Source organism: Lactuca sativa, chromosome 7 (assembly GCF_002870075.4).
Source record: "Lactuca sativa cultivar Salinas chromosome 7, Lsat_Salinas_v11, whole genome shotgun sequence".
Lineage (NCBI taxonomy): Eukaryota > Viridiplantae > Streptophyta > Magnoliopsida > Asterales > Asteraceae > Lactuca > Lactuca sativa.
The window spans coordinates 86,718,329-86,731,489 of NC_056629.2; the positions used below are offsets into that span (position 1 = coordinate 86,718,329).

The following is a 13,161-nucleotide window of genomic DNA, read 5'->3' on the forward strand; positions in this document are numbered from 1 at the left end:
CTAAGGGTATTACTGATACCCTCTAATAATCAAAACAATTATTACTTTGAGGTCAGTTCACTAAGTTCATTATTACTTAAGAGTAAATATCCATTATCTAAGTTGCGAGTTCCATAACCATACGATAGACTAGATATGGCAATAAGAAGTCCAATATCACTTTATGACTTTTGTCACCCGTACACCTGTCAGTCCCACTGTAGCTAGCAGCAAGGTGCGGGATAGTCAGCCCCGTATAGATCTATACACTCAAGTCACGTTCTCCCTCCAGGAGATTCTGGTTACATGGGCGGTCCTCCACCCGCGTATCTTCATGGAGTGTTACTGAGGACGTGTCTCCAATCTTAAGAATAACGAATTTACAAGTAATAATATGGAAAAATCCAGTTTTATGAATGTCATGAAATCCTTTGTGAAATATAAAATATAACATTTTATAATAAGTTTCACAATTAGTTTGAAAACTAAAACGGTTGATAATATGGTTTTCAGTGTTAAACTCATACTGAACATGCAACATTTCATACAAAATAAGTGTCAGGTAAGTGTCAGTAGACGAGAATGTAGGGGTATGAACTCACCAGACGAGAATGTGTCGGGTAGGATGCTAAGTGTCAGTTTATGGCTTGAACACGCGTGAGGATCCTATGTAACATGAGGAGATACATAATTGTGTCTAATTAGACTTTGAAACACTAATTAAGCAAGTAAATACACTCTAATGCGCGAAAACACTTTATCTCAAGTGTTGGAAGTGGTACGGGTTGCATCTAAGGAGTGTAAGGCCTAGATAAGGAGTTTACTCTTCGAAAGTAAACCCTTAGGGGTGTTTACGACCCAAAGACCATATCCCCCATGAGTTTACGGCTGTAAACTCATGTGTGGGGTGTTTTTGGGTGTCCAATGGTCTTATAATGCACAAGGGAAGGTTCTAGGGCTGAATCAAAGGCTTAGGAAGTGATCGGGACTTGAAATGACCTTGGAAAAAAGGTTTACGGTTCTTGAAGGACCCTTGGTGATTTTACGGTTGTAAACACATGAGTTTACGGCCGTAAACTCATGTGTGTCCATTTTTCATGTGTTTTGGTGGTTGAAGGTTAAGCATGCAAAGTTCTAGACCCAAATATAAGTCATACAAGGTGTTAAGGGCACTTAAATACCCTTTGGAGATGTTTACGGTTTTGGGAGACCTTCCCAAACTGTAAACTCATGTGTGGCTCATTTTTGCATGGTTTGGTGCATCACATGAAGGAATACAAGGTTCTAGGCACTCATGCAAGCTTTTGGAGGTGTTTAAGGGGCAATTTAACACCTTAAAAGGTGTTTATGGTTTATGAAGGAGTGTTTACGGTCCAAGAATGTTCTTGGGCTATAAACTCATGTTTACTCCCCAAATGACAAGATTTTGGCATTCTAAGCTCGTACATGCAAGTCCTTAAGTCATAGCTAAGCACTAGAAAGGATTTGGAAGGGTTTTAGGGCTTCAAAACCCCTTTATGGGAGTTTACGGTTTTGGGAGGTGTTCCCCAACCGTAAACACAAGTTTTTGAGAGTTTTGGATGATTTAAACACAGATTTTCATGCTTAACAAGTTAAACAACAAGCTAGGATAGATCACTTACGATTTTGGAGCTCGAAGGGGCGTTTTTGGATCAAAATCTCGAGTTGAAGAGAGAGAGAGAGTAGAGAGAGAAAGTTATGAGGAGGTGGGAAAAAGCTCAAATGGTGACCACTCAACCTTTATATCAGGCTTGAGTTTGTGGCCAAGTGGGAATCCACCCAATACCGACGTTAAACAGAGTTTATTGTTGTACCCAATTAAATGGTCGTAACTAAAATTTTCCAAATGAATTCGAGAGTGTTTCACGTGATTTTATTTCGTTTCAACATTTAAGAAATCATAATAAAAATCTTAATTGATTTGCTTAACTCAAAAGTGAATGGAAAAATGTAAATAAAATTTATATAATAAATAAAAATAAAAATAAACTTTATTAACGGAAATGGGTTACGGTGACGGAATAAATTTCAGGTTGTCACAGGTCGAGAAGACTTGCACACTTAAAGCCTTCTTTTGTGGAGCACCCGATTTCTGCCTTGCTCAACTGCTTCAATGCAGCCACCTGTCTCATTACATTGCCAACAATTAACTTCTGTCTCTGGATAAATAGTATTTTAAATAAAAGTATCAAGAAAATGACACAATGGACAAATTTGTAAAAAGCTCCATACCTCATGTTCTTTCCTATCAAATTTGAGGGTACCATCTTGGATTTCTCGCCAAAAGTATACAAATTCTTCTCTTAAGTTCTTGTGCTTCTCAAGCTTCATCTCAATCAGTGCATTAACATTCATCTGCACCATTATAGTATTATATATTTAGATCAATAAACAATATTCGTATTTTCATACAAAAATTCCAAATTGATAATGAAAAAACAACTCTTGTGACCTAGAATTCATCATCTGGCATCTCATTGAGTTTAGTCTCAAACATCTTGAGAAATGCTTGAACACTTGACTCGATATGTTTAGGGCCTTGTTAAATCCTAGAAATGGGATTAGTATAAATGAATGTGACTGTAATAATTTGTTATATACTGAATTTTCTCTCTTGGTTTTTTTTTGTATTGGAGTTTTCCACATATATTTTTGTGTTCTTATTTCTTCATCATCTTTCATTGGGAAAACAATTGGAAATCTTTGAGACCCTCTTTAGTATAACAACATGTAACACCCTTTTCTAAGTTGTCCACCATATTTGTCAGATGCTGTGATGGGAATAGAGCTTGAGACAAAGGTTTTGTCCCCATAAAAAGTAGATCTTCAACATGTTGAATCGTGAATTCGGCTTCATTTGATTCAATATTCCCTGGTTGTTGTATAGCTTTAGATAACAAAAGAAGAAAAAAAACATAACTGGTAGTAATTGTATAAAATCCTGCCGCATAGCACTATACGAAGATTCTTGACATAATTTGAGGATAAAATATTGAAAGATGTTCAGGTTCAAGAACAGAAAGAACTTCAAGCTCATCAGTCCAAGGCCATGATCCATCTTTTTCAAGTAATGATCAGTGACACATGGCCTGCTAATATGGATGTTGAAACTTGTAATTTTCATATTCTTTTATCACCAGTTCCTATAAAAAAGACAAGTAATTAGACATGCATAAGTAATAATATAAATTCATCGACATAACATAAGTAGCAATGCCTTTTTTTTACCTTGATCACATGGAACCTGTCCGCTTTTACTTCAAAAGTTGTAATTTTTGCTATTACAGTGTCAAGTAAGATCTCCAACTTGTGACTATATCTAGTCAAAGTCACCTAAATTGTTAATAATAACAAGTTCACAAGTAAAGACTAAGTGTCAAGAGATAAGATATTAATAGTGAGAATTTTTTTTACCTGAAAACCATTATCTGTGTGAGAAATGACATAATACAGACCAACAACCTGAGCATCATAAGCTGAAATGTACAAATAAAAAGAGTATTAATAATATAATATGTAATACCACAATAGTAAACAAATAAATATGTGTGTGTAAGAGAGAGTTAAATATTATATCAGATAAAAAGCATAAAATCAACCGAAAGTAGATTTAAACTTTTTTTGTGACTAACCGTATTCATTCAAGTAATCCATCAATAACCGAGTAGAAATATCAGTAAGAAAATTTGCTTCAGGGGAACTGCTAGCAAATGGGCAGTAAAAATCCAACTTAACATATGCTTTTGGAGTAGAAAATGTTGTGTCAGGCTTATAACACAATCTTGAATATTGTGATTTCCTCAATAAAAGTGGAATGTTCACCTATTTAGAATTTATAACACCACAACAAAGTTAAATTGGAAGATAATAAGATAATGAGATATGATTAAAAATTATATCACCAATCACAAATCACACCTTTTCTTTCACGTTCTTAATTGAAAAATCAGTAGGTATAAATACATTAGGACAGGGAAAATGTAGGTCTTCTTCATGAGCTCTTTTCCTCCATTCCTGTAATTTATTTACACATGTGATATTATAAATAATTCTGATTACAAAGTCAAACACATGTAAAGAAAAGTTAAAAGTAATACCTGAATGGTGGAGCCAGTGATTTTTTCAACAGAAAATGCAGTTCCATACCATGGCTCTGTTAGCTCAGTATGTCCATCAAAGTTTGTTGACTCCCAAAAAATTTTGGAACCAGAAGGGCATAATTGAGAAATCATATAAATTTAGCCAACACTAACAAACTTATTGATAGATGATACGCTACCTGACATTGTTTGGTCTGAGCTCATTTAATGCAGACTGAATAACTTCAGGGGAAAAAAGTTGAAGGTAAAGATGATCCAACTAGCCAATCTTTTGAAGGGTATAACTGCAATGTTGTTCAAAATAAAAATGATTGTTCAAATAAGTAATCTAAAGCAAAAATATGATAAAAAGTGCAAATACCTGCATATTTGATGAAAATTTCACAACATAATGAATTGGATGAATCTTGTCCTGATAATGGAAAGTCATCTCACAGATTGCAGAAAGCTATTTGGATCATATAACAAAAAAACATCATTAGATTTTTTTTTAAAAGAGTATGAACATGATATGATAATATTTGCTGGTATTTTAAGGCACCTCATCAAAGATCCACTTGCAAACACCATACTATTGAAAGAGTGTAATGTATTTGAAAAGGAGCCCAACTATATGTTTAGCATTTGCTGGTGTTTTCATGAAACATATATTACAAATGATGTCAGTATCTAAATAAACATGAAAGAAAAGAACACACACACACACACACAGAAAAGAAGACTAGAAATACTAAACATGTCCAACATCAGTTAATTCAATAACCACTTTAAAGAAAGAGAACTGCACAGTCCAGTCTGTATCACCAGCACACAAGCTTGTTGGCCAACCCAATTTCTTCAAGACATAGAAGAGGGATCATTCTCCTTCATGACCAATTAAGTGTCCTAGATACCTACTTGGCTCTTCCATGTAATGATGAATGCCAGGTGTCATTGGCCATGTAATTCTCAGCTTGTGACCACGTTTTAAAGGAGCAGTTTTCATAATAACCTGATAAATAAATGCAAGAAGACAATATGTATCCCAAAATCATAAAAATGATACATAAAGTAAAAGAAGCTTTAAGGACTCAGACCTGAAGATGTTTAGGGGTGCATGGTTGACCAGGGAAACTGGGATGGATGCGGTCAAGCTAGGTGGAAGCAGACAAGCTAGGGAAGAGAAGAGTCGCACACGGTCGAGCAGCAGTGTAGGGCGCAAACCACATATTCGTGATTCTCTCTCCTAAAATTCTGAAACGATAAGTTGTTGGATAAACAACATAGTTTTCTAAATTTTAGGATGAATCATAGTTGTAAACATCAAAGTGAGAAATCTAAAAACCTAGAACTACTGAATCAAATCAAGGTTACCTTCTAACTTCGATTTAAAAAATGAGGAAATTAGGGTTACCTTCTAGCTTCGATTTGAAATTGGAGAAATTAGTGTTACCTTCGACATTAAATCAGTTTAACCAGAAAGCTTGATCAATATTTAGCATCATGGTTCCATTGTAGGTCTGGAGGATTTTCTCAATAGATGAATGAGAAAGAAACTCGATGAATCCATAACGTTCTGATTGGCCAGACTGTTTGTTTCGTATTAGTTTTATAGATTGAACCTGTAAATTTAATGAATAGAGTGTCACGAACGCCGGTTTGCAAGAAGCATGGCTGGAGATAAGTTCCCCCCTTATCCACTAAATGGATCAGAGAAGAGGAAGAAGGAAGCAGAGGGGAGAATCGATTTCTAAGATGAAAGATAGAAAGAAGGTAGAAAAGCGGGCTTTGAAAATTTTGGGGATTTCGATTTCCCCCTTATCTAAACACGCGTTTCTTTAAAATTATAAAGCTACACTTACAGAGGATGCGCATTTAACATACAGCCCCCTCCGTATTTTTTTTTCTTTTTCTTACGACACTAATTTAAGGGCACGCATTAATGCGTGACATAAATCCTTAAATTTTTTTGATGAGATGACACTTTTTTAATGTCACTCTCATTTGCGTAACATAAATCAATGAGTGCCGTGGTTTGCGCGTCATAAAAGGGTCTTTTTCTTGTAGTGCTTGGAGCTTGTTTGAGACCATAGATCGCCTTTTCAAGTTTGTAACAATGGTTTGGAAATTCTTGACATTCGAAGCCCGGAGGTTGTTGCAAGTAAACCTCCTCCTTCAGTTCACCATTGAGAAAGGCACTTTTTACATCCATTTGCTGAACCTTGATGTTCTTATGTGCTGCATACACTAAGAAGATGCGTATCGCTTCCATTCATGCTACAGGGACATAAGTTTCATCGTAGTCAACGCCTTCTAGTTGACTGTACCCCTTAGCAACAAGTCTTGCTTTGTTCCTTACCACCGCACCGGATTCGTCAAGCTTGTTCTTGTAAACCCATCTAGTATTGATGATTGTATGGCCTTTCAGCTTTGGTACCAGCTTCCACACCTTGTTTCTTTCAAACTCAGCTAGTTCTTCTTGCATTGCGGTGATCCAGTCAGTCTCCATGAGTGCTTCTTTTATGTTTCAAGGATCAACTGCGGACATGAAAGTTTCATAGTATCAATGGTCCGTTAGATCACTAGAAGATTGAGTTTGTACGCCTGCGGATGGGTTACCAATGATTTGACCTAGTGGGTGATCCCTTGTTACTCAGTTCATTAAGCCTACCGAAGTGACATGTAATGTCTCCGGGGAATGTCTTGTCATTGACAGGGAACTGAAACTCTCGATCCGAAGGGAAATATAGACGGTCTTGATTAAATCGAGGTGATGAGTCTTTTGTGGTTGGAAACCCATTGGACCATCCCCAATTGTATGTGTTATCTATAGTCCCATTGTTCACAAGATTTTCAATAGCCTCACTTTCATTAAACAACTTTTCGATTAAAAGATTCAAGCGTACATTTTCCTTTTAGGCTAAATCTCTTTGATTCAAGGCTATCCCTAACTGTGTTTCACATAACATCCTAGCATCTAAGTCCTTCTCTAACATTGCAAATTTAAGTCTCTTATCTTCTAGTCGTCCTATCACATGAAACATTTCTTGGGATGCTATATTCTTCTCGTCTAATGCCTTGTTATAGTCTGAAAGGATGACAATACAAGTGTCATTAATTTTGTCCAAGAAGGGTTGACAATCATGCATGCTGTAATTATTAGATTGGATCATGATTTTTACCTGTTTAATGATGCTTAGAGTTCCATATTTTGCCATGAAGCATTATTTTTTTATCCAGCTTTGTTAATCCATCCTTATCAGCAGTTGCCACCATGCATATTTTTCCTTTTCCCTTGATGTTATGATCTTCATCTTCATCTCCAGAAGACCACACTTGATGATCCCTCTTTACTTAGGCGACTTATGCCCTTGCCTTTTCTTTCTCTTCCATCTCCCGAGACATTCTTAGATAGAATGATTTATCTTTCACAACATTGGCTTTGCAGTCTTTAGCAAAGTGATTTTCTTTGTTGCATTTGTGACAGATAATAACATCATTTTTGTCTTCTGTTGAGGTACCGGAGTTAGTTGAATTGATGGACTACGATGCCTCTTTGGGTTGATGAGTGTTTTGTAATTGCGGAGACTGGTGAGGGTTTATGGGATATCGAGAATGATTATTCTGTGGATTGAAGTTACGGTTGAAGGGTGGTTTGGTAAACTGCTGATTTTTACGAAACGAGGTTGGTGGTAACCTATTTAATTGTTGGCTATGGGTAATGGCATTTTGAAATTCTTCTTCATCATTATATTATGTATCGGCTTCATAGGATTGTAGTGGGTTGTCATATGAGAGTGGATATGGTTCATATGATTGGGTGGTTTTGCTTTGGGGAGTTTGAGCTATGAGAGCAAGTGGACCTCCGAAGTTTGCAAAATCTTTTGCAGATTCACTTTTGTTTTCCAAATGCTGATATGGAGAATTTGAAACATCAAACATTGTTTTTGTTTTAAAAAGTAAGAATATAATTTTTATACTCCCTCTGTCCAAAAATTATAGTCCATCTTTTCTTTTTGCTTTGTCCCAAAATAATAGTCTACTTCTAAAATTAAATAACGTTTTTACCAAAATACCCTCTCATTATTACTTAACCAACTAAGCATTTAATGGAACATTAAATGCAAAGTAAGGACAAAACTGTCATTTTATTATATAAAGTTAGTGGTAATTAATGTTTTTCATAATCTGTGTGTTTTTTGTTTGTGTACAATAATATTGGGACGGAGGGAGTATATAATGTTACTTTTAACTATTGATGTTGTAATTTATCTAAAATAACGTATTTTGAACTCTTAATTATTTTACTTTGGTTTCGGAAATTTAACTTTTTAAAATTTATTTGATAAATATTGTTAGTTTCTTTGATTATAATTATTTAAAACAACAAACATTGTTTTTGTTTTTAAAGATAACACTATAATTTTTTATATAATATTACTTTTAACCATTCTTATTGTAAGTTATTCTTAAGCTACTTATTTGAAAATTTTTAATGATTATAAAAAATAATTTCGTGGTTTTTTTTTTATTAATTTAGGACTTCAATTTAGGTTTAACACTATAATTTATAACTTTTAACTATTTATAAAACAATGTCTCAATTTTTTCAAGTTTAACTGAAATTTTGATTTAAATTAACCGTTTAACATTATATTGAAATTAATAATTTTAACTATTTTGCATAAAATCAGAAATTTAACAAATGTTGTAACTTTAAAATGATAATTGCTCATATACGACAACGTATCTAAGCTATAAGTTAACTATAATATATTAAAAAATACCCTTTTATTAAAACATTCCTCTAATGACAAATAATTTCTGATATCTCAACTATAAAATATAAATTTATATATATTTTCCTGTATCTGACCTTTGAAACCATTATAATTTAATCTAAATTCCTTGAACTATATATATCTTTATAAACTAATTAAGTCCCATAAGTTTAAAAAACCTATTGAGTTGAAAATTAATAAAGTATAACATTAAACTAATATCTAATGCAATTAAAAAGCATTTTTGAAATGTAGTGTAACTAACATATAAGTTGAAAGGTTTAATTGTTAAACTGTATGTAGAGCATTTTATTTTATTTTTAACTAGTTTATAACCCGTGAGAACTATAGTTACAAAATTAATTATACTCTTATACCAAGAATTGAAAGTTAATTTAAATAAATATGTGAAATTATATCACTTTATAATTTGTATTAAATTTATTTTAATTTTATTTTAATCTATTAATTTAATGTAGATGGGGTGAGAAATTTAAAATTTAAAATTTAAAATTTAAAATGAATAATCAATAGGTTGAAAAGTGGCAAATATTAATTAAGAGACATAATAGGATAACAGGTGACACATGTCAAAAGGAGAATAAACTGTTCTTTTATTTGAATAGGGATTATCTAACATTAATTAACCAATTAAGAATCATTATTAAAAATAAGTAATAAAAATATGAAAGTTTTAAATTGTCACAACTAGCATTTTTGGCTAGGAAATTCTGTCTTCATGGAAGCAATAACTATTGTGAGTCTTGTGCTAACACATTTAAGTATGCGATATGATTCCTAACGAGCCATGTATTGTCATAATGCAAATCTCTCCAAGTATTTGAAATCTCTCCCCAAATCTCTCCAAGTATATGAAATCTCTCCCAAATCTATCCAAGTATATGAAATCTCTCTCAAATCTCTCCAAGTATATGAAATCTCTCCAATTATATCAACTCTCTCCCAAATCTCTCCAATTATATCAACTCTCTCCAAAATCTCTCTAATTATATCAAATCTCTCCCAAATCTCTCCAAGTGTATCAAATCTCTCCTAAATCTCTCCAAGTATATCAGATGTCTCCCAAACCCCTTTATGCACCTTCAATCTCTTTCAAATCTCCCTATGTAGTTTTCTTTAGCCAAAATCAACACAAAACAAAAGGAGAAAACTTGAAGGAAAAATCCTATTTCGGAACCCTTAGGAAGCTTCGGACCTCCTAAAGGAACCGGGCATTCTCGCACATAGAAACCCCTTGGCTTTGAAATTAATGTGCCACGGAAATATAGCATGCTCCAGACAATCTCGCTTGGAGTTTTTCTGTTCGCTTCGGAAAGTGCCGCCTCGCAGCCTCAGAAGAATAGGGTCCGGATCAGAACTAACTCCGGAAGTGAGGTTTGACTCTGGAATTTAAGACTTGACTCTGGAACTCCACTCCGAAAATTAGAATTTGCCTTCAAAACTCACCAAGCAACTTCGGAACTCATGCTTTGGCTCCGGAATTTACTATTTGACTCAAGAATTTACTATTGGGCTCCGGATTTTTGCCCATTTCAGACCTTTTCATAATTTTGATGTATTTTAAGGTCGAGAATTCCCCCAAACTCGTATTTAGCATAATTTAGACCTTTTAAACCTCTATTTTACGACAAATGTTAGTATTATAAACATATTTACGTGAAATAATAATTAATTTTTATAAATACATTATATTAAACCATAAAGAGATAAGAGAGTTGACTTTGTGATGTGATGTAAATTCCCATTTTTCTATGAAACTCACAGTAACCCATAAATTACCTACCAAATATTAAGGTTTTAACTAATAGATAACCAAGCACACCTTATCACTCCCTTATCCTCTTTGAGCATAAACCCATTCTTATTTCCACCAAAAACTCAATTCACATCCTGTAAAGTCTCAAACTACTATGTAACCTCTAAGTCTCATTTTCTTCAAGCAATTTCTTAAATCCTTGTAAGTATTTCGAGTCATGAGTAGTATTCCTCCATATTATCTTGTTTAAATCCCTCATAGTTACACATGAAGTATGTGTTAATATTCCGACGAAGTTCTAAGGTTCAAAGAGTTATCAAACTCTTCAAAGATTAAAATTTGGAAACTCCTCATCATCTATCCAAATCACCCACCAAATCAAACCAAGGTGAGCTTCATACCCCTACTTTTTTTCGAGATTTTTATTCATTTTGCAGGAGAATACAAGTCAAAATCTTGCATTAATCATAATCTATTTGCTTATTGTGTATGCGTGCCATATTACATGTGCTTAAGTATGAATCCCCTTATAAATAGTCCAAAAACTCGAGATTTTGGTTAAGCCTCAAGAGCTTGGATTATATTCCACAAATCATGTTTGGAAACAAGGACTAGTATGTTACCGAGTATAAGTCACGAATTATTATAACATCAACTATAAGGATTTGCTTCAAGATTAACTTAAACAAGTTGTGGAACAAAATATTTTGAAAGTGATTAAATTATGGAAATAATAATATTTTGGATCATTTTTGGGTTATCTGGGAACATTATGTCATGCTCATGACTTTGCACCAGATTAACAAACTATTAGTGATTATTTATAAATATTTAATATGAATAATTTTATCAAGAAAAATATACTAAAACCGAGTTTTCATGACAAAATATGTGCATGTCATAAACTGTTGTCGTAAAACCTTCAGAAGAATAAGTGATGATCTGGATGTCATAAAACAAAAAATGTGTGTCATAACCTGCAGTCATAAATTTACACAAATTATAACTTGACACTTTTTCTTTTGACTAATATGGGCCTGAGCCGATAAATTAATAGAAGAGAAGGACCATTTTGCCAACTCCGATAATATTGGGTCATTTTGATAAATGTTCAAAATGGGTTATTTTTCAATCAATGAAACGAAACGAACATGAAGCACCCAGTTCACAATAAATAATATGAAACGAAAACGATATTTCTATTCAATCAGTACGAGTATCATTATTTATCTAACAAATAATGGATCTCAACGATTGCTCAAAAGGTTGTTAGTATTCTAGTCAGACAAATCTCAAAAGTGCCTAAATATAAAAATATTAGTGTACGTCTAAAGTCCTGTAAGGAGTTATAGGTAGAGTCTCCTGGAGGGAGAGCGGGAATTTATGTATAGATCTATATGGGGTTGACACCCCACACCTTCATTGTTCGCTACAGCTAGACCGGCCAATCTAGGGTGACAAATGTGTTTGAACAAAACAAGGGCGCCTGAGAAATGCCAAACAGGTCTTGGTCATATTAGTATGGTTATAAAGACTCACTAGAATACGTTATGTTATCTAGAAATTTATGCAAGGAAAACCTCATAAATAAATTTTGGCACATTGTGTTGACTGTCCTACGCATGGTAGTGATGGTCCGCATTTTTTGTGTTGACTGTCCTTTTTCATTGCGTAGAATGTCCACAAGCCCCATGTTGATTTCTTTCACCTAACAAGTATTAGAGTCTTAATAGTGCTATGTTACCAATAAGAAAACATAGGAATTTCAGGGGAAAAATGTTTGTAAACGATTTCGAAAATGATAAACTAACACATACATATGCAAGTATACACATTTGGAAACAGAACTTTCAAATACTTGGTAGCAGAAAATATAGGATTTTCTGGAGTAAACGATTTTATACGATTTCGATAACGATAAACTATAACGAACACTCAATTATACCCGATAAGAAAAACACGATTTACAACTATATCCTTTTTGAAAATAGGGGATTTTCTGGAAACTGTTGGTTATTACTACTCAAAAGAACTATTCTCGAAAACAACTCGCCTTTACAAACTACACTACTTTTCAAAGATCACTCCTTATAAGGATGAACAAAAAGTATCGACACGCACGAATATATCCAAAATTTTCAAGCACGACTTCAAATGATTTCATAGAAAATATTGGATTTTCTGAAAGTACAATGAGAACGATTCTAAACAAGTGTGAAACTATTTTATACAAAAATGCTTATGAACTCACCAACTTTTTAGTTGACGATTTTCAAAACGACTTATAATCTCAGCGATCTAGTAAGTAGGTAAAAAGGGACACATATGCAGGATTATTTTGTTGTAGTTTGGAATATTTCTACTTATGTCTCTTTTGTGTAAATTGAAGGACAAATACAACATGTAAACAATGTAAGTTAGTTATATCAATGTATGATGTTAGGATTGCTCTGTTTCATTTATATCTAATTGTTATGATACTGCAAAATGAAGTCACCCGCCTCCGGACGTTTCCATCGTCTGG

The 13,161-nt window shown here is 33.7% G+C and overlaps 1 pseudogene; it reads right to left on the reverse strand.

The window, feature by feature from the left end:
* Window positions 1–2,036: 2,036 nt before the first annotated feature.
* LOC111894362 (insulin-degrading enzyme-like 1, peroxisomal) lies at window positions 2,037–6,588 on the reverse strand (annotated as a pseudogene).
* Window positions 6,589–13,161: the final 6,573 nt, after the last annotated feature.